Here is a 22,858-nt window from a genome sequence, read left to right on the forward strand (position 1 = left end):
AGGTTTATTTGATTCATGATATGCCCGAACTACACCGGTTTGATTCTCACCGGATGTGAGATACGTAGGCAACCCTCGTCGGGTTCAACCCCATTTTTGCTAAAATAGCCAAAATCATTAAATAAATAAAAATGCGTTTCAAAATGCGTTTCAAACTTTAAAAAAGAGTCGTAAATAAATCGGGTGACGCTGTTTTGTCATAAATAGCCGAATGTTCCCGAAAGGGACGCCGGAAGGCTGACTTTGCATAAATAGCCACCTTTGGGTCTTGTTTAGCATTTTTATCTAGTAGACCCACACAGCCTTAAAATCTTCGTCCCCGAAGTGCTTAAAGGCCGTGTTCAAAGCTTGGTCCCCTCTGTAAAATATTTTGAGTCAGTCATTTTTGTTAAAATCACCTTAATAAATGTGCAGGATGAGCACGATGCAAAATGAACATTTTTCAATAATGACCAAAATCCCTGTCAAGTTACGGCTATGGTGGAATGATCTAGGTGTTGAAGGACAAAATGAGGTTAAGAAATATCTGAAAGGTCTTGTGGGTTTATTGGAAATCCAGCCTCGGGGAGATATCATAAGAGCTTTGGTTACCTATTGGGACCCGGCGCACAATGTTTTCCATTTCTCTGATTTTGAACTCACCCCGACTTTGGAAGAAATGGCCGGATACATCGGGAATACTGAACTTCCCTTGAGGGAAAAATACTTGGTCGCCCCAAGAGTCGTCACGGTACATCGGTTCCTAGATTCATTGAAAATACCTAGAACAGTCCACAACCCGGATCTGGCAGCCGGATTTTGTACTCCATGCTTCATATATGATAGGTACGGTCACGAGGGGGATTCAATAATCCAATCAACAAACTGTGCAGCAAAGGAGTTCGTCAGAAGTGGGACAAGCACAGACGGGTAGCGTTCATGATGATGTTCCTAGGCCTTCTGGTATTTCCAAGGAAAGACGGAAACATTGATTTGAAGATATCCGGGGTCGTCAGCACTTTACTCACGCAAAGTGACAGTACTCTCGCGCCTATGGTGGTGTCTGACATCTTTCGAGCTCTTACAGCTTGTAAAGCTGGGGGAGATTTCTTCGAAGGTTGTAACTTGCTCCTACAGATATGGATGACCGAGCACCTCTGCCATCATTCCGAGATTTTGAGCCATGGTTCCCCGGAAAAGACCTGCATAGAAGAATCTTACACGAGAACCAAAGAGATCATTTTGCCCAAAGGAGTCTTGGCATGGACTTCATTCTTTCAAGCTCTTACGGCCAGCCAAATACAATGGACGTTGGGATGGTTGCCTGTTGATGAGATCCTATATATGTCTGCAGCTAAAACTCATTTCTTGCTGATGGGGCTTAAGAGCATTCAACCTTACGCACCCTGCCGAGTTTTGAGACAGTTCGGAAGATGCCAGACAGTACCTCATGAGGAAGATCTTAGCGCTCAAGCAGTTGAGATAAGTCCTAACGGACAATTCCCAGAAGCAAAGATTCGCCAAATCTGGAGTGAGTGTCAATATTTGAAATCAGATACTTGCGTGCGGGATCGAGCCAAAGGAGAGACGGCGCCAGGTTACCTTGCATGGTATAGAAGGGAATCCGAGCATGAAAGGCCGGCTAAGAGACCCCACATCCGGAATTTTACCGAATCATCACAAAGGCAGTGGGATTGGTTAGCAAAGGAAAGAGGCTATTGCGCCGAAATCAGCAGGTTAAAGCAACAAGTAGAAAGCTTGAAATATGAACACAACGTGCAAGTTGCTACCGATCTAGGAGAGCGGAACAGGTTAATTCAAGAAAATGAAATGCTCAGAGCCCAGATCAAACAGATAAGGGTGGATGCGGATAAACAACCAAGGCGTCGATCAGACGAGCAGCTGATAAAGAGGCTAAAAGGTGAAATCAGGGAATGGCAAGATGGTTAAGAGGAATCTGAAAACATCATAGCAGAGCTCAGAGCACAGTGGGATGCAAGAGCAGATGAGCATCGCCGGTACCTGAATCAATTGGAAGGCAACCACGAGAAGACTGTGGCTAAAGTAAAGAGAGAGATGGTTGCACTTGAGATCAAAGCAGCTAGTCAGGCCAAGGACTTCCAAATGGAGAGCAGATACTGGTACGACTCAATAGCCCAGATGAAGTTGGAAGTACGGCGACTGAAGCATCAGCATATACAAGATGCTCAAGTATTTAAGACATGCAGCGATCAGATAAAACGCCTACTCGTGGAGAAGAAGCAAACCAGAGATAGGATCAAGGCCATTGCCCATGCCATCACCAGACGATGTCTACGATGTGAGAACATGTCCAGCGTTACCGTCCTCTCAGCAGTAATGGGTTATGTCAAGCAGACTATGCACGAGCTGGAGCAACTTGAGAGGGATCTCACGCCTAGGACCGCGGCAAGGCCGAACGATGCCCCGCGGACACCAATTTTTAAAACCATAATGCATTCATAGGTCAAATCTGTATCTTAGCATCTTCTGCTTGTTTTTCCCATCCGGGTGATTTTTAGTCTATTTTTGAATCTAGGTTTATTTTCAAAGTTCGTTTTTTCTTTTGCAAATGTAGTTTGTAATAGAACATTTTCAACAATAAAGAGGTTGTTTCTTTTACGATCATTTGTGTTTTTCGAACTACGTAATGATCTGATTCACATAGGCATCGTGATACGTAGGCAATCCTCATCGGATCCGGTCGCATTTCTTTTACTGCAAAATAAAAAAAAACATAAAAGAAAAACAAAAGAGAAAAAGAAAAAGAAAAGAAAAAAAAACTAATAAAATGCCGGAATGACGCATGCTCTCGTAGCAAACATATAGTAATCCACTTAACTGTATAGGTGCATCATGCCCAACATGAAATTAACTATCTGTTATTTTCTACAAATTAACCGTGCGTTTGTCGTTGAGTATTTCCAGGGTTTTTGAAAAGACGGTTGGTTTGGTGAAAGTCTGGCCTCGCACTCATATTTCACGAGGTCAAGGAGAAGCGTTCAACTACCTGTTGCTAAGGCCAGAAGCGGTACTCACACTTACTTCACCAGGTCAAAAGGAAGTGTGGGAATGTCTTCAGAAATCCCATTGCAAACGATCCCTATTTCTGAGGAGAGCTCAATCTCAGCCGTCCTCACACCTGAATCCGCGACTGCGGAGGAAAATAGAATCCTACGGCTCCGCATGTTGGAAATGCTGGACGACTGGAATAATGGGAAAGAGCCGCCAAGTGTCGTCCCCGGATTCCCGGAATTATTCTCCAGGTCAAGTGGAACGTCTAATGTCCCCATAAATTATCCTGCTACCCCATTTGGGTACCCAGCCACCTCAGCCTTCTCTGCTGGATCGCCTTCTGAGCCTCATCCCCGAATGTCATCCACTGATGCAAGCATGAACATCTTTACTGCATCGCCTTGCCCGATTACAGCACAGCCTACCACGTACAAACCAAGCTTTGACTCATCCTCTTTTACATTCCAAGCACCATCGTTCTCAATGGAACCAACTAGGTTTGCTACCGGTACTAATCCTCTACCGCCTCAGTGCGAGCTTACACCGGGACAGGATCAGAACCCCAGAATTGCAGAACAAAATGAGATTGCCAAGAGAATGAGAAGCCTTGAACAAAGTTTGAAGAATATGCAAGGATTGAGCGGACAAAAGAGCGTCTCTTACGCCGACCTGTGCATGTTCCCTCACGTGCACCTGCCAACGGGTTTCAAGACCCCCAAGTTCGAGAAATACGATGGGCACGGTGACCCCATTGCACATCTTAAGAAATACTGCAACCAATTGCGGGGAGCCGGCGGAAAAGAAGAACTGCTAATGGCATATTTTGGGGAAAGTCTAGTAGGGATAGCTTCGGAATGGTATATGGATCAGGAAATGTCCCGATGGCATATATGGGATGATCTCGCCAGAGATTTTGTAAAACAATTCCAGTATAACATCGACATTGCGCCAGACCGAAACTCTCTGTCGAATTTGAAGAAGAAGCCTTCGGAAAGCTTTAGAGAGTATGCTATTAAGTGGCGTGAACAGGCGTCGAGAGTGAAACCTCCCATGGATGAAGTGGAAATGGTCACTACCTTTCTCCAGGCTCAAGAGTCTGACTATTTCCAAAACATGATGTCAGCCATGGGTAAGCCATTCGCGGAAGCGATCAAGATTGGAGAGATGGTGGAAAATGGTTTGAAAACAGGTAGGATTCTGAGTCAAGCAGCCATAAGGGCGACCTCCCAGGCCGTCCAAAGCGGGTCCGGAGGAACGACAAGGGGGAAGAAGAAGGAAGAAACGACTATGGCAGCCTCTGAAGCAAGGGAGTATCGTCATCCCAGGCCCCATTTTCCGGAAAGAGCCCCACAACACTACTACCCCCACTCAAATTTGGCATATGCTCATCAACCTTATATGGTCATGAATGCCCAACCTTATAACCATCCACCACAACAAGCCAACCGAGGCCCAGCTCCACCTCCCAGAAATCAGCCTCCTTACCGCAACCACTATAACCCACAACCCCCGCAGAATAACTTCCGCCCCCAGGAGCCACCCTCGAAGGCGAACTTTCACGCCCATCGGTGAACAATACTCTACTTTGTTCCCGAAGCTAGTCCAGTTGGGTTTCTTACAACCAATCCCTCAAACGAGGCAAAACCCAACATCACCTTCTTACAAAGCCGGAGTCAGATGCGCCTATCATTCAGGGGCCGAGGGACATGATACAAATGACTGCTGGTCGTTGAAAAGAGTGGTCGAAAATTTGATAGAGCAAGGGAAAATAGTGCTAAGGGACGAGGAGATCCCGAACGTAACTAACAATCCATTACCTGCTCACAATAATGGGCCGCTGATCGGAATGATTTGTGAAGACAAAGAGTTCGATCCTGCTTTGAAAGCTATAATTGCCATTGTCGACACGGGGAAGAGGCCCGAAATGGACCAGAAACCAGAAAAGGGGGAAGAGGTCAAGGCTATAAAGAACAAGCCTGAAAAGAAGGTAGAGAAGAAAGTGGTACCTGTAAAAAATGAAGTTCTTTACATACCACGAGGTCGAGCTGAGAAGGCGCAGAACTTCGGGATCAAAAAGACAAAACCTATGTACGTGCCGAAAGGGGCCTATGTGGTCCGGGGGACGATTCAACCACCTCGGCTGAATGAGCCAGTGGTTATCGGACGCGTGCCACAAAAGCCAATGACCAACCCGTCCACAGTGCCGTGGAATTATCAAAAGACTTTGGTAATGTACAAAGGTAAAGAGGTCATGGGAGAACTTCCAGAAAATACTTTCATTGGAAGGTATTCAAATACCCAAGAACTGAACAACGCCACACAAAGGCGCTTCCCGCCAAAGAAGCCCGTAAGTGTTGAAGAAGCGGAAGTGTTCTTCCAACAAATGAAAATGCCGGATTACGAAGTGATAGATCAACTGCGCAAGTACCCCGAGCAAGTGTCCATGCTATCATTATTGATGAGGTCGGCCGAGCATCAAAAGATCTTACTGAAGACCCTGAATGAAGCATATGTGCCAGTTGAAACCTCGGTTGAGCAATTAGAGCGGATGACGGAAAGATTCTTCGCCGTCAACCAAATCTCCTTCAGCAAGAACGATCTACCCCCGGAAGGAGCGGCACACAACAAGGCTTTGCATCTAACAGTTAAATGCGAAGACTATTATGTCAAGCGGGTAATGTTGGATGGGGGATCAGGTGTTGACATTTGCCCGCTTTCCACGCTACAAAGGATGGAAATTGGGACCGGAAGAATCCGACCCAACAATGTCTGCGTAAGAGCTTTCGACGGCATCAAGAGAGATACCATGGGAGAAATAGACCTGTTGTTGGTCATAGGACCAGTCGAATTTCGAGTAACCTTCCAGGTGATCGACATGGACACATCCTACAATTTTCTCCTTGGCAGACCTTGGATCCATGCGGCAGGAGCCGTGCCTTCCACTCTTCACCAGATGGTGAAGTTCGAGTACGAAGACCGAGAGATCGTGGTCCATGGGGAAGATGAACATGCCATTTATCGGGACCCGTCCATCCCGTATTTTGAACCGAAAGAAGGGAGCGAACATACGGTCTATCAAGCTTTCGAGATTGTACTGGCCGAGCAGCACGAAGAGGGAATACCCTGCCCCCAGCCTTTCTTATCTAACGCCTCGGTTATGGTGGCCAAAGAGATGATCCGGCATGGATTTAGGCCAGGTAAAGGACTTGGACGAACCCTCCAAGGAATAACAGAACCCATTACCTTGCCAGTCACCAAGAAACCTTTTGGACTAGGTTTCAAACCTACTCCAGCAGACGAAGAATGGGCAAAGAAAATGAGAAATGAGGGTTGGAAGTTACCTCAACCACTGCCGGATTTATATGCAACTTTCATCAGGCCAAGGTACGTTGAAGAAGAAGATGATGAGGTCTTCACAGCTGAGGAAATCGAGGAGATATGTGGGGCAATGAGGGAAATGCTCTACGAGGTCCACATGGTTCAACCAGGTGAAGGCACAAGCACTGCTGAGATGATGTACATGGGGCCAAACGCCAAACTCCAAAACTGGGAGGCCACGCCATTCCCGACTAGACGGAAGTCCGGGTAGACCTGTCCTGCCACCTTTCCTGTGTCACAAGTTATCTCCAGGACATAACTTGAACGTTTTCTTCTTTTTGTTGTTTTGAATCCCTAGTTGTAAACATTGTTGTCTTCCAACTTTCCAAAGAAAATAAAAAAAATCATCGTTGCTTTCCTATTATTTCTTTTGTTCTAATTTTTTGTTATTTTGCCTTTTATCTTTCTTTTCAGTCCTAATAATGCGGCTTTAAATATGACATGCTTGTGGACTTCACGCCCAGATCACAATGAGCTATTTAACTGCGAATTAATGAACCCAGAACCAGAATATGATGCGGAAGAGGCTTTTAGGGAGATAAACCGAGAGTTGGAATATTTAGAGAATAAACCTAAGCCGAATCTAAATGACACTGAACCGGTAAATTTAGGAACCCCGGAATAAATCCGGGAGACCAAGATAAGCATTCACACGGACAAGAAAACGCGAGAGGTGATAATTCAACTTCTTTTTGAATTTAAAGACGTGTTTGCTTGGTCATATGATGACATGCCGGGGCTAGGTGTTGATCTAGTGGTTCATAAATTGCCGATTCATCCTGACTGTCCCCCAGTTCAACAAAAGCAACGAAAGTTCAAAACTGAGGTCAGTGACAAGATTAAAGAGGAGATCACCAAACAACTGAAAACGGGAGTAATTCGGGTGGTCCAGTATACAACTTGGTTGGCAAATGTGGTTCCAGTACCGAAAAAGGACGGGAAAACTCGGGTATGTGTAGATTACCGAGATCTGAACAGAGCAAGTCCTAAAGATAATTTCCCACTGCCCAACATCCACATCCTCGTTGATAATTGCGCCAAGCACGAGATACAGTCTTTCGTAGATTGTTACGCTGGGTATAATCAGGTACTGATGGATGAAGAGGACGCCGAGAAAACTGCCTTCACCACGCCTTGGGGCACCTACTGCTACCGGGTCATGCCATTTGGTTTGAAGAATGCGGGGGCTACTTACATGAGGGCCATGACTGCCATTTTCCATGACATGATGCATCAGGAAATAGAGGTGTACGTAGACGATGTGATAGTCAAGTCTAAGACGCAGGATAATCATATCCAAGACTTGAGGAAATTCTTCGAGAGATTAAGGAAGTATGATTTGAAGCTAAACCCAGCCAAATGCGCTTTCGGAGTTCCGTCGGGCAAACTTCTGGGCTTCATCATAAGCAGGAGAGGAATCGAGCTAGATCCAACTAAGATAAAATCCATCAGAGATCTACCTCCCCCGAGAACAAAGAAAGACGTGATGAGTCTGTTGGGCAGGTTGAATTACATCAGTCGGTTCATTGCCCAGCTGACAAGCACGTGTGAGCCCATATTCAAGCTGTTAAGGAAAGATGCGGTGATCAAATGGACGACTGAGTGTCAAGAAGCCTTTGATAAAGTCAAAGAATACCTTTCGAATCCCCCGGTCTTGGTCCCTCCAGAACCAGGGAGGCCACTTTTCTTGTATCTGACAGTCTTGGAGAACTCTTTCGGCTGCGTCCTCGGGCAACACGATGTAACCGGAAAGAAGGAGCAAGCAATCTACTACTTGAGCAAGAAATTCACCGGCTACGAGGCCAAATACACACTGTTGGAAAGGACATGTTGCGCTCTCACATGGGTTGCTCAAAAGCTGAGACATTATCTCCAAGCCCACACTACGTTCCTCATAAGCAGGTTGGATCCTTTGAAGTATATATTTCAGAAACCAATGCCTACTGGGAGATTGGCTAAATGGCAAATCTTGCTTACGGAATTCGACATAGTTTATGTCACTCGCACGGCAATGAAAGCCCAGGCGTTAGCAGATCATTTGGCCGAAAATCCGGTCGATGAGGAATACCAGCCATTGGATACCTACTTTCCAGATGAAGAAGTAAACACCGTAGAAGTGATCTCGGAGGAAGCTCATGTTTGGAAGATGTTCTTTGACGGAGCCGTGAACGCCAAGGGTGTAGGGATTGGGGCAATTTTGATCTCGCCTTCCGGTCAGCATTATCCCGCCACAGCTAGACTGCGTTTCTTTTGCACAAACAATACAGCTGAGTATGAAGCCTGCATTATGGGCATGCATATGGCAATCGATCAGGATGTCGAAGACTTACTGATTATGGGAGATTCTGACCTGATCATCCGGCAAGCTCAAGGCGAATGGGAAACTCGGGATGTCAAACTTATCCCATACCGACAACATGTGGAGGACCTCAGCAAGCGCTTTACATCAATAGAGTTCAGGTATATTCCGAGGTGCCACAATGAACTGGCAGATGCACTTGCTACTTTGGCTTCAATGCTACCCTACCCGGGCAACGCCCACGTCGATCCTTTGGAAATCCAAATCAAGGAAAGACACGGTTACTGCAGTGTAATCGAGGCGGGATCAAATACGCAGCCTTGGTACCATGACATCAAGAAATTCCTGAAGACACAAGAGTACCCCGAGCACGCTACTGGAGATCAGAAGAGGACCATTAGGCGACATGCAAGTGGTTTCTTTCTAAGCGGTGAATTGTTATATAAGAGGACCCCAGACCTCAATCTCCTAAGATGTGTCGATATCGAGGAATCGAGAAAGATCATGCACGAAGTACACGCAGGTGTGTGCGGACCTCACATGAACGGGTATGTCTTAGCGAAGAAAATCCTTCGAGCAGGTTATTACTGGATGACCATGGAAAAAGATTGCTTTAGCTTTGTCCGGAAGTGTCATCAGTGTCAGGTGCACGGTGATTTGATTCATGCACCTCCCACGGAGTTGCATCCCATGTCCGCACCTTGGCCATTTGTCGCATGGGGCATGGACGTCATTGGACCAATCGAACCGAAGGCTTCGAATGGACACAGGTTTATACTGGTTGCCATCGATTACTTCACAAAATGGGTAGAAGCTGTCACTCTCAAGTCGGTCACTAAGAAAGCTGTGGTGGATTTTGTACACTCAAATCTTATCTGTCGCTTCGGTATTCCTGCGACTATCATTACAGATAACGCAGCAAACTTGAACAGTCACTTGATGGGAGATGTATGCGAGCAATTCAAGATAACGCATAGGAATTCCACTCCTTATCGGCCAAAAGCCAATGGTGCTGTGGAAGCGGCAAACAAAAACATCAAGAAGATTTTGAGGAAAACGATCCAAAGTTCCCGACAGTGGCATGAGCAGTTACCTTTTGCATTATTGGGGTACCGCACTACGGTACGCACATCGGTGGGAGCGACTCCTTATCTTTTGGTTTATGGGACCGAGGCTGTAATACCGGCAGAGGTAGAAATTCCTTCGCTTCGAATCATTGTCGAAGCAGAAATCGAAGACAGCGAGTGGGTTAAGGCTCGACTGGAGCAATTGACGTTGATTGATGAAAAGCGAATGGCCGCAGTTTGTCACGGACAGTTATACCAACGAAGGATGGCCCGTGCTTACAACAAGAAAGTCCGACCCCGGAATTTCGAAGTAGGTCAGCTGGTACTAAGGCGTATTCTGCCGCATCATGAAGAAGCAAAAGGAAAGTTTGCCCCAAATTGGAAAGGCCCATACATCGTAAGGAAGATATTGCCGAGAGGAGCCTTGTATTTAGGTGATATCGAAGGAAATGACCCCGACACAGCAGTAAATGCAGATGCAGTCAAGAGATACTACGTCTAGATCATACTCCCGTGATCCTGACACATTTGAAAATGGCGAAGGTTTTATCCCCCACTACTCCCAAACACTACCCAATCCTCTCTAAAAAAAAGTTAAAAAAAAAAAAACAAAAAACAAAACATTGATTGAGGCCTGAACTACGTTTGACTTGATTCCGAAAGGATACGTAGGCAGCCTCTCCCTGAGGTTCAGTCACACCAACAATAAAATCCCATTCACCCTGAAATTGAAACCGGGGCACGTCGAGCAGTTTAGAAGTTAGTATCAGCTACCTCTCTTTACCAAGTACAAGCCTTCAAATCAATTACCAAAGATAGTGGGAAACCAATAAGCATCACAAATGGAAACCGGCACACCCTGAGTTGAGAGAAATAAAATGAGAGAGTCTCGGCGGTGAAAACCTTCGGGCACCACGAGGCGACGGGAGAAGAGAAACCAAAATGAGAGAGCTTGTTTAGTAAAAAAACTCACAAAGAGTGCTATCAAGCGATGACAGGAAGAGAAATGAGAGAGGTCAGCCAGCGAAAACCCGCAAAGGGCGCTGTTGGCCGAAAAAGAATGACTCTACCCCAAGGAAGTCTCGGTGGAGTTCCGCCGGTTTGGAATCACAGATCCGTTCTGGTTCAGGGAAACGCAAGTTCATGGAAGATCAGGCGTCCAGTCCAAAGAGCATGTCATGTCATCTAAAGCCAGCGTTATCTTCCTCAGATAAGTCTTTCTCGTCCCGAAAAGGGCACTCCCTTCCTGAAATTTGTTTTCTCCTCAAATCCCTTTTTGTGTTTTAACCCCAAGTTCAGGATACACCGGAAAGGGCAGGTGGCAGGTTTGTTTGCACGGAATCCCGTCTCATGAAGGAAAGCGCCTCATTTCGTTGGTACGATTGCCCAAGCCTGATGGATCATGACGTTTGATGGTGTTTAAAGAGGAAAGAGAGAAATCTTCCCCAGCAAGTCCGCCTTCGGACAAATCCCCACAGAGTCTCCCCCTGTACAAATCCCCACAGAGCCTCCCCAGCACATCCCAGCGAGTCCCTTTGTAAAAATTCCCCAACAAGCTTACTCCAACAAATCCTAGAAAGCCCGCTTTGAAATAAATCCCCAGCATGCCCCATGGTACAAAATCCACACAAAGAATCCACTTTGTAAATATTCCCCCACAGAGCTTCCTTTTTGTACAAATTCCCACAGAATACCTCCAATAAAATCCCCGTTGAGAACCTCCAAGCAAAACGGGACACAAAAAAAAAAGAAAAAAAAAAAAGAAAAAAGGAGAGCCTTACGAAGCAAGTCATCACAGAATCTGGAAATACAAGCCTGAGCAGTCTAAAGGTTTCGCCATTCGAATCAAATCAATGGCGGGACTTCGCAACAGAAATAGAGACGCAACAAAGCAATTGGGAACGATCAAGGTCACCGAACCGACCGTCATTTCCGAACTAACAATTGTTCTTTGTCTGAAAAGTTGAAACAGGTATAATCCAAGACAACCGTGCAAGAAGCAGGTGTCGCCCAAAGAGGAAGGTACACGGGTACAAAAAACATTTTGGCAATAAGGAATTCACTCAAAAGGTAAGTTCCCGCAAAACTCCCTTTTGTTCTTTTACTAAAATAAGAAAATTCAAAAAAAAGAAGTCAGTGGTTGTTCTCGAATTTTGTCCCCAGCCATCAGCATTAGGGTTTTAAACCCTAAACTGAATTTTCCTTTTTAGTCAGCATTAGGGTTTTAAACCCTAAACTGAACTTTTTCCATTCAGCCAGCATTAGGGTTTTAAACCCTAAACTGAGCTTTTCCATGCAATCAGCATTAGGGTTTTAAACCCTAAACTGAATTTTCCTTTTTAGTCAGCATTAGGGTTTTTAAACCCTAAACTGAACTTTTTCCATTCAGCCAGCATTAGGGTTTTAAACCCTAAACTGAGCTTTTCCATGCAATCAGCATTAGGGTTTTAAACCCTAAACTGAATTTTCCTTTTTAGTCAGCATTAGGGTTTTTAAACCCTAAACTGAACTTTTTCCATTCAGCCAGCATTAGGGTTTTAAACCCTAAACTGAGCTTTTCCATGTAATCAGCATTAGGGTTTTAAACCCTAAACTGAATTTTCTTTTTAGTCAGCATTAGGATTTTAAACCCTAAACTGAACTTTTCCATTCAGCCAGCATTAGGGTTTTAAACCCTAAACTGAGCTTTTTCATGCAATCAGCATTAGGGTTTTAAACCCTAAACTGAATTTTCCTTTTAGTCAGCATTAGGGTTTTAAACCCTAAACTGAACTTTTTCCTTTCAGCCAGCATTAGGGTTTTAAACCCTAAACTGAACTTTTTCCTTTCAGCCAGCATTAGGGTTTTTAACCCTAAACTGAGCTTTTCCATGCAATCAGCATTAGGGTTTTAAACCCTAAACTGAATTTTCCTTTTAGTCAGCATTAGGGTTTTAAACCCTAAACTGAACTTTTTCCTTTTAGTCAGCATTAGGGTTTTAAACCCTAAACTGAACTTTTTCCATTCAGCCAGCATTAGGGTTTTAAACCCTAAACTGAACTTTTCCATTCAGCCAGCATTAGGGTTTTAAACCCTAAACTGAGCTTTTTCATGCAATCAGCATTAGGGTTTTAAACCCTAAACTGAATTTTCCTTTTAGTCAGCATTAGGGTTTTAAACCCTAAACTGAACTTTTCCATTCAGCCAACATTAGGGTTTTAAACCCTAAACTGAGCTTTTCCATGCAATCAGCATTAGGGTTTTAAACCCTAAACTGAATTTTCCTTTTAGTCAGCATTAGGGTTTTAAACCCTAAACTGAACTTTTTCCTTTCAGCCAGCATTAGGGTTTTAAACCCTAAACTGAGCTTTTCCATGCAATCAGCGTTAGGGTTTTAAACCCTAAACTGAATTTTCCTTTTAGTCAGCATTAGGGTTTTAAACCCTAAACTGAACTTTTTCCTTTTAGTCAGCATTAGGGTTTTAAACCCTAAACTGAGCTTTTCCATGCAATCAGCATTAGGGTTTTAAACCCTAAACTGAATTTTCCTTTTAGTCAGCATTAGGGTTTTAAACCCTAAACTGAACTTTTTCCATTCAGCCAGCATTAGGGTTTTAAACCCTAAACTGAGCTTTTCCATTCAGCCAGCATTAGGGTTTTAAACCCTAAACTGAGCTTTTCCATGCAGTCAGCATTAGGGTTTTAAACCCTAAACTGAACTTTTTCCATTCAGCCAGCATTAGGGTTTTAAACCCTAAACTGAGCTTTTCCATGCAATCAGCATTAGGGTTTTAAACCCTAAACTGAATTTTTCTTTTAGTCAGCATTAGGGTTTTAAACCCTAAACTGAACTTTTTCCATTCAGCCAGCATTAGGGTTTTAAACCCTAAACTGAGCTTTTTCATGCAGTCAGCATTAGGGTTTTAAACCCTAAACTGAATTTTTCCTTTGTTCGGCTTTAGGGCTTTAATCCCTAAGCTGAACTTTTTCCATTCAGCCAGCATTAGGGTTTTAAACCCTAAACTGAGCTTTTCCTTTTAGCCAGCATTAGGGTTTTAAACCCTAAACTGAGCTTTTTCATGCAATCAGCATTAGGGCTTTAAAACCCTAAACTGAATTTTTCCTTTGTTCGGCTTTAGGGCTTTAATCCCTAAGCTGAACCTTTCCCCAGCTAGTCGGCATTAGGGTTCCAACCCTGAACTGAACATTTTTATCTTCCTTCATCAATTTTATGAACTTCTTGGCGAATAATTAACGAAATTTTCCTAGTGAAACTGGGCCAGAAAATTTCGTTCGTTTGTTTGTTTTCTCCCGCAGGTCTAACCTCGAGCCACATGGATCAAAATGACCCACGAGATGAGTCCCGGTTCGGAATCAACGAAGAAAAAGAAAAAAAAAAGAGAAGATGTCCCGAGATATCAGAGTAAATGGAAGGCAAATTGACTCCAACATTTGGTTAAGGTCCTGAACCCTGCCAATCGCGTCTCACTAAGTATCCTAGAGATTAAACAAGTCGCCGCAACTCGAAAGCATCAAGATTCAGATCGGAGTCTACAAGCAAAATCAGCTAAGACCCAAGATCAAGTCGTAAAAGAATCATAGATAGGAATCTTGTAACTAGCAGTTGACATGCATATAAGTAGTTAGTTCAGTTTCCAATTTTCGTTTGGTTGTAATAAGGCGGTCAGTGACGCAGCAGTGACAACAGCAACAGCAGTAGCAGCAAGCATTGCAATCCCATGGTAGTCCCAGCTACCAAAACTTCCCGAACTACATTGACCTGATTCCTGTTTAGCCCAGGATATGTAGGAAATCTTTGAAGCAAGATTCGGTCAGATCTTTCAAAAATGTGTTTCACACGGAGTAGTCCATAGGCAAAAATCGCTCATACACGCTCACTTTATCTTTGCACGAAAACTCTTCGTGTTTCCGAACAAAGAGGGGCAGCTGTGAGCACGTGATTTTTGCTTCGCACGACAATCGCTCCAAAAGAAATAAAAAATAATAATAATTGGCCCTGCTGTACAATTTTTGGATTTTTACATGGCACTTCGTTAATTATTTGTGATTTTTGCCCATTTTTACCTCATTAAAACAAAATACAAAAAAATGTGTGTGTCATGCATAATTCGAACCATAATCCGGTCGTTAAATAGAAAATCATAAATAGGCATCTTCGTCCGTAATTTTTGTTTTGTTGGATTTTACCTGCTTTGAAATATTTTAGTGTGTGTGCAAATAATTGTATTGAGTGTGTATTTAATTTCAATTTGATTTTGTTGCTTAGTTTTGTTTTTAAAATAAAGAAGAAAAAGAAATAACAATAAAAAAAGGGGGCTTCTTCTTCCGGATTGGGCCAATTTATTAAAATTGGCCCAAACAAACAGCCCAAAACCAAGCCTACTCGGTCCACACCAACTGAACACCCAGAGAGTCCAAACGACGTCGTATTAATACAGGTTGATCTGGGCCGTTGATCTCAAACTGATCAACGGTCAAGATCAATTCCCCATAACCCACTAAGGAACCCGACCCGTTTCCACCCGGATTGACCCAAACCCTCTAAAAGATGAAACGACACCGTTTCCTTCAAACTGAAGGATCCTGGCCCTTCATCGCATCTCATCCAACGGCCAGGATCCACCTACCCACTAACTATATAAACCCTTTACCATACCCTGCCCCCTATCCAACACCCTAGCCTTCGTCTTCACCAAACCCGTCCCCTTCAAACCCTAGCCGCCCCTGTATCCTTCACCATGAAAACCGGCGGCACGGACGCCGGTGACCTCGCCCTTAACACCATAGAACCCCCGTGCCGTCCTGAACCCAAATCTACCAACCACACACCTCGAATCCTATCCCACCTTCTCGAATCTTCATTTGAAGATTCGAGTCGGAACCTAATCTACACCGATCTGCCTTAAATTCATACCAGACACTCCCCAGACCCCCTCGTGACCAAACCATACTTGGTTTGGTCCGAATCTGACCAGGGAAGCATGAATCCCGGATCTGGTTTTCGAACCTTAGGGTTCCTCGTCACTGGTCCGTTGTTTTGTTCAAACCAAAGGATTAAGGTCTAATGGACCTTAATCGAAGTGTTTCTCATCTGAGAAACACTTCGATTAAAGTCCGTTCAGCCTTAAGAAAAGCCTGACCGAGTCCGAGTTAAGATTTTTGATTTTTCGAGATTTGAGGTGAGTTCTGTTCTCTTTTCTTTGTTCTTTAGTCCATGTTTGTTTGAAAGGCTGTTATTGTTGTTGTGTAATGGTTGTCCCCAAATTTTATCAACTATGCCCTGTCCACTTTGCCTGAACCTTTGTCGTTTGATTGAGTATCTTCTTCTACTTGTTCTGATAAGCGTGTATGTATGTATTTGTTGTGCAATAATTGAGCTTCAAATGTTGACTGAGCAATTGGTTCCTCGAATACCACTTTGCTCAGTCAGTATAATTCGAATCATGTGTCGATACTGTTAAATGTCTGATTTTTGGTTACGACTGTATGAGTTATAACTAGTATAGTCGAGTCGACAAATGTCGTCAATTAATTTCAGTAGTTCAAATGTTAACGATTGCACCTGTTGCTTGCTGCAACTTTGTTGAATCAAAGTAAGGATCAAGTAGGTTCACTTATAGTCGCTATATTTGAATCTGAGGGTAGATTGTTAATTGAAATCTGAGTTGATAGCATGTGCATTGTGCACAGCCTGCTTCCTGCATAAAAGAGCTTTTGATTTAAAAATGGTTTGACAGCACATGCTGTCAGATTATACCCTGCTGCCCGTACTCTACTTTAACCTCAGAAATAATAAACATTACTAAAAGTGAGTCGGCCAGGGAATATCATGGGTTTTGTTCATACTTAATTAGCCAATTGGGATCTGAAAATGGAAGGCACATGGGAGGGATGTTGTGATATTCTAAACAAGATGTTAAAAGGGGTAATGTAAAGGCTTATAAAGGAAGAATAGATACAGAGATAGGGGGTGGAAAAATACACACAGATATATATACATACAGACGGGGGGATACACAGACGGTGAGGATATAAGAGAAAACAGAGAGCTTGAAATACATACAAATAAGCACACACAAAGATATACACATACAGAGAGGAGAGGAAAAGAATACCACCTGATGTTAGGAAAGGAGATAGAGGGAACTGGAAAAGGTTTCTTTTGATAATTCAAGCATAAGTTCAAAACTGAACATTGATTTTGGATTTTGGAAAGAAAGGAGATAGAGGGTGGCTATACAGAAAGCATAAACTATCTTTTCTTCCTGCTAATTGTTCGATTCCCAGTTTGTTTGACCTGTTTCAAATAAGTGTTGATTTCCTCTCAAGTATCAGTCAGGTTTCTGTTGTTTGGTTCTTATTGGTTTGTTTTCTTTTGGAGTTAGACCGTTTGAGTTCTGAGCCCACTCCCCTGTTTGTTGCTGTCATTTTGTTACCTCTTCCCATTGGCTATAACTGCATCTTGCATTGGGATTTTGTTACCTGCTGTTACTGCTGCTGCACTTGTTGTCATTGTTACTCTGCTGATTTCCCTCTTCTTCAATTGTCAAATATTTCCAGGTACACAACCTCTGAAACCATGTATTGTTGAAAGTTTGAAGTTGAAGCAAAAATAAAGAAATAAAGAAATGAACATTTGTTTATGTTATAACATTGGTGTTAAAAATAGGTTGAATGTTAGTTGGGCCTGTATTTGTTTAACTGCAAACTGCAAACATTCTATATAAATTAACATGTATTCTAAGTTGAGATGAACAAGTAGATAGCATTGGCTTGATAAATCAGATGTGTTTTAAAGCATGCAATCGTTAGCTTTGTTTCAGTTATGATACCATAAACATAGAATCATAGCAAGCACATGTATGTATTTTTGCCTAGATCACTGAACCATCGAATCTGCTACATTCGTTTCTATTTGACTCCAAGATAAGATGTGCCCCAAACTAATTCTTTTGCAGCGTTACATTAACAAGGTAATAATGTATGCTGACCCTTCTACTGGACTACTTGTTTTCTACATAGTTTCGATATGAGCTTCAATATAGATTCATCGTTTCGAAATAACGCGACTACTTTTCTGAGTTCAATCAACAGTGGTTTTCCTAATAAACAACTAATTTCATTTATCAATACCAAATGGGCTAGTTCTGCAATCCGAACTGGAAGGTCGTTTCTTAATGCAAATTTAGTGTACGTTATTAGTTTGCTTGCAATCCCCTTAGCAAATTAACAAAACTTATTCATTCCTTAAAGGCGAGGCATGAGATAGCTCTTACCTCATAAACAACCAATTAGGCGATCAAGCAAAAATTTGGATTCATCATATATAGTAGGGATTTAGTATGTTAGTTGCTTAAACAAGTAAGTTTAGTATTTTTCTCCTTTATCTTCCTAGAGACAAATGTATTAGAAATGTAGCCACTTTAGGATATCCTTTTCTAAAATAGAGATGAGCCTCGCCAAATAAAAATGCAAAATTGCGGGGCCCTCAATAAATAACCATAATAATTATTTAGAATTCAGGATAGGCCGTTTAGTGAATTTCATGGCCTTCTACAAAATAATAACGCGCTAGACCCTTTAGGCACGGCTTAATTAAATTACATTCTTAAAACACGGGTGCACATTGATGTGACCCAAATTCAAATCTCAACGGAGTCGAAATGTGTTAACAACTACGGGTGCATTGATTGTGACGTGGTTCGAGATGCATTTTCACGACGTTGCAATTCTATAAAAATAAATGATAATAATAAAAGCGGTTTAAACTTAATAAAAGCACGTAAGTCATAACATGTATTTAAATCAGATATTTAGCCATTATAACAATTTAAGCGACCGTGCTAGAACCACGGGATTCGAGGGTGCCTAACACCTTCCCTCGGGTCAACAGAATTCCTTACTTAGAATTTCTGGTTCGCAGACTTCATTTGGAAAAGTCGAAAATTTCCTCGATTTGGGATTCAAGATAAACCGGTGACTTGGGACACCAAAAGCCAAACCTTTCCCAAGTGGCGACTCTGAATTAAATAAATAATCCCATCTCGAATATTGTCACTTAAATTGGAAAAACTCCCCTCGCGCATTTTATCCTTCGGGGCGGGGCGCGCAAAAAGGAGGTGTGACAGATACTAGAGCATCAAGAGTTGACTTTATTCATCAAGAAAACTCGCGCTTTCATGTAGGTCATTGTGGATCCCAAACTTCTCCTCCTCTACTCTCCGTTAGCATATCTCACTTAAGAATGTAGCACTCAATTCAAGGATTTGTGAAAAGTTCGTTCATCTATCTCAAAAGAATGTCACAAGTACGGATCTAGGTACCATATGCTTGCCCCTCATGACCATTAATGTAAGTCCACTCGGCTTGAAATCACGTAGGGCTTTTTCGGAATGTAATGAAGGCTTATTGGACAGGGTTAGGAATGTTGGAATAGGAACGGGTTCATCTTTCCTTAAGTACTCTATTTTTCTCTTTTTGGCTCATGCTTTGCCGACTTTTTGAGTCATTGTCTTTTTCCTCGAGGGAACTAGAGAGACTTAATATCACTCTTTCTCAGTCATGATGGTCATTTTCTTCTTCTTTGTTTTGTTCCATGCTTTGCATCATTGTTTTTCTTTGAATCCATTCAACTCTTTACTTTTTTCTGTATTTTTTTATTTTGTTCATTCTTTCTTTTTCTTTACCTATCCTTTTCTTCATTTCTTTTTTTTTTGTGCCTTCTTACCACTTTTGACTTCCTCGTCTCTCCCCCAAACGAACGTTTTAGCCAATTACTTCTCAAGAGTGATAAGGAAAGCTATGGTGCCAAGAGAGGGTCAATACAAAATGGGTAAAGGCTTGTAACGTGGCTATCAAATGAGAAAGGTCTTAGGCTCAAATGGGTTGACTAGGGATAGAAACATTGGTGGGGCATGGATAATTTCAAGCGGGCCAAGGAGAGCCTACAATCACTTCTCAAGCCAAGAAAAACTTAGAATTTCGCCTAGAAATACATTCGGGGCAAGTTCTAGACCATTCGCACGGGTACGTGGACTTGCAACAAAAATCTCACTTCTCACACAATTGGATTGTTAAAGAGGATAGAGTCAAGGGCCCACAACAACCCTATTCAAGATTAAAAATCACAAATGGTTCAACTAAACTACTCGATGATTGCTCAAGTCAACATAAGAGTCTAAAGGTCACTAATTAGAGCTATTTCTTGCCAAGAACTTGTTTTTAACTATAAGGCCGTAGTTAAATGTGTTGGTACCAAGTGAAGCATGCTTGACGTTTTTTATTCGTTGATACTACTGTTTTTACCTAAACATCAAAAACGAACTCAATCCCTTAAGAAGGTTATCACGCCATTCATCGTCTGGAAAAGCCACCCGGTTCACACAAAACACACCTTTGGAAAGAACCGTGGCATTAAAAAAATCAAAGGCTTATTGCTCACTTAAACATAATAAAGAAGCTACCAAATCAAAAAGAAGCTATTAAAGTAAATAAGAAGTTATACTACAAAGAAAAACAAACTAAAAAGGCTATAAAATAAACTACTGAAAGTAAGACAAATGAGTGTAATGACTCATTTTAATATTGTATGTTTAAGTCATTAGCCAAAAAAAAGGACAAAAAGAAAACAAAAATAAAAGGGTCGAAGCCCAAAGAGATAAATACCGTAGGGCATCATATAGAAGGAGAGAATTAAGAGATTCTTTGAAATCTCAAAGAATCTAGAATTACGGAGGGGAGAACGGAGCACTAAAGCTCCTACAAGCAAACAAAAGGGAGAAACTAACAAATACTCAGAAAGCTATTATCGTGATTTTCATATTCAGGTATTAAGACGTCTATTAATACATATTTTTATGTAGCAAATATATATCTATGTCATGGAATTGAAGTGACGGCTCATTATTAAGCATGAAGTGATAATGATTAGGAGGCATAATGATTAAGTAATAATAAATAAATTATTTTATTATAATAAAATAGTTGTACATTATATATAATGTGAATTCGTCCAGAATATGCACCTGGAATCCATTGAAACTTTAATATTAATATTACATCTACAGTTTCAAATCTTTGTCTTTGAATTTAGATAGATTTTGACTTTTACTCAGGTCATTTTTATTACTGGAATCCGAGTCCTAATTTATAGGAATTTAATTGAATAATTAAGTTAGATGGGATATTATTAATCTTTCTCCTTAATTCGTGATTTAAGGAGGGAGATATCAAGATTTAGCTCTAAGATTGAAAGCTATGGATATTCAGTTTGACCCATTAAGTGACATCGGTTGTCAATATGTTGTATAGATTGAGGCCATTGAAGGCCGTTTGGTCGGTGCTCTAGACGTTGCAAGGTTGGAAAACATGTGATTAGCAAGGTAAGTGAGACTTTAAGCTTTGATACTTACTTTTCTAAAACCCGTTTTGAAAGTGTGTTTTCTCTGCCTGGTCCATGAGTTGGGACAAGCATGCGTTTGGCAGAGTCGGTGGTCTTAGACTAGCCGCAAATATATTATTTCATGAAAAAATATATATATTATTTTATAAGTTGTTTGATAGTGTGATACGATTGTGCGCCATGATATTAAATTTGATACGGCTGTGCGCCATGATATTGAGTTTGATACGGTTGTGCGCCATGATATTAAGTTTGATACGGCTGTGCACTATGGTATTGAGTTTGATACGGCTGTGCGCCATGATATTAAGTTTGATACGGCTGTGCGCCATGATGTTGAGTTTATAAGGCTATGCGTCATGATGTTGAGTTTGATATGGCTGTGCGCCATGATGTTGGGGCATTGTGTATGCCTTTGTACATCACCCGAGCATTGTGTATGCTCTGTTACATATTTGAGGCATTGTGGTGCCATTGTGGACTCGTAAGTGTGTTGGTAAATTTCTTTCGCTGCAATTATGATAAGTCCTTAGTAGGTATCCTTGTTGGTCAATTCTTAATAACTCTGTTGATACACATATATTTAGTTATTGTATAATTATCATATTTACTATATTATCTGTGTTGCAGTGTGTTTGTATTTTCTAACATTTATCCTAGAGGTATTTAAAGTGACGGGTCGAGGATCTTACTGGGTTATATTTACGTATAACTCACTCTTTAACTGCATCTCTATGCAGATACCATTGCGGGAGATAGAGCTAGTGGCTGACGAGTTTGTTCGAGTGGATCCTATTGCTGAGGTGATCCACCGCATTGTTCGTGGAGGCTTTCGTTTCAGATTTACCTAGTTCGTGTTAGTTATTTTTTTTTCTTTGGGGTTTGCAAACTCGTCAATAAACCTCATATTACTCTGTTAGATGCTCCATGGTATTAGTATGGGATTTGGGCTAGAGTTTTATTAATTGAGTGATTGTTGATTTTTCTATCAATTGACTAAGGTATTGGCAATAAATATTTCCTCTTTAATTATTAATAATACTATTAGGTCTGTATTTTTCTCCCAGTATTTGTGTAAATAGTTAAACGTTAAAGAAAGGGGTTCGCCTGGCAGGTGGTGTTAGCTGGGTGCCAGTCACGTCTAGGGGTAGTTTGGGACGTGACAAAGTTGGTATCAGAGCCTAGGCTTTAAGTCCCGGGTCATGGAGCAGTATTTGGTGGAGTCTTGTTCATGGGTATGTAGACGTCCATACTTATAACGTTGAGGCTACTAAACATTTAGGATATTTTCCCCTCTTTCATTTCTTATGCGTGCGTTGAGATGAATGAAGTTGAACCTTAGAATGTCCCTTTCACAGATGGTTTGGACACGTGCATCTGCCTCTGTTGGACAATGCACTTGATTTGGAAGTTTTGAATAAAATATATGAGATTGAGGGTGGCCTTGAATTCATGGGTCGTTGTAGGCATTGGTTCTATTTGAGAATCGATTGGTTATAAATTTTGGGATAACTCGAGTTATGAAGGAAAGCTCACAAAATTTTATGTAGAGAGTTAGTCAAATGTTTGAATGTCAAGACTCTATTTGAATGGTAAAGTGATCTAGGATACGACTTCTTCCTAAGAGCAAATTATTCAACTTTAGAGTTCGCGGATATAACCCTCCATTATGAGTTTGGAAAGGGCAGAAAAGATTTGGGC

The sequence above is a fragment of the Nicotiana sylvestris genome, chromosome 7 (assembly GCF_000393655.2).
Source record: "Nicotiana sylvestris chromosome 7, ASM39365v2, whole genome shotgun sequence".
Classification (NCBI taxonomy): Eukaryota; Viridiplantae; Streptophyta; class Magnoliopsida; order Solanales; family Solanaceae; genus Nicotiana; species Nicotiana sylvestris.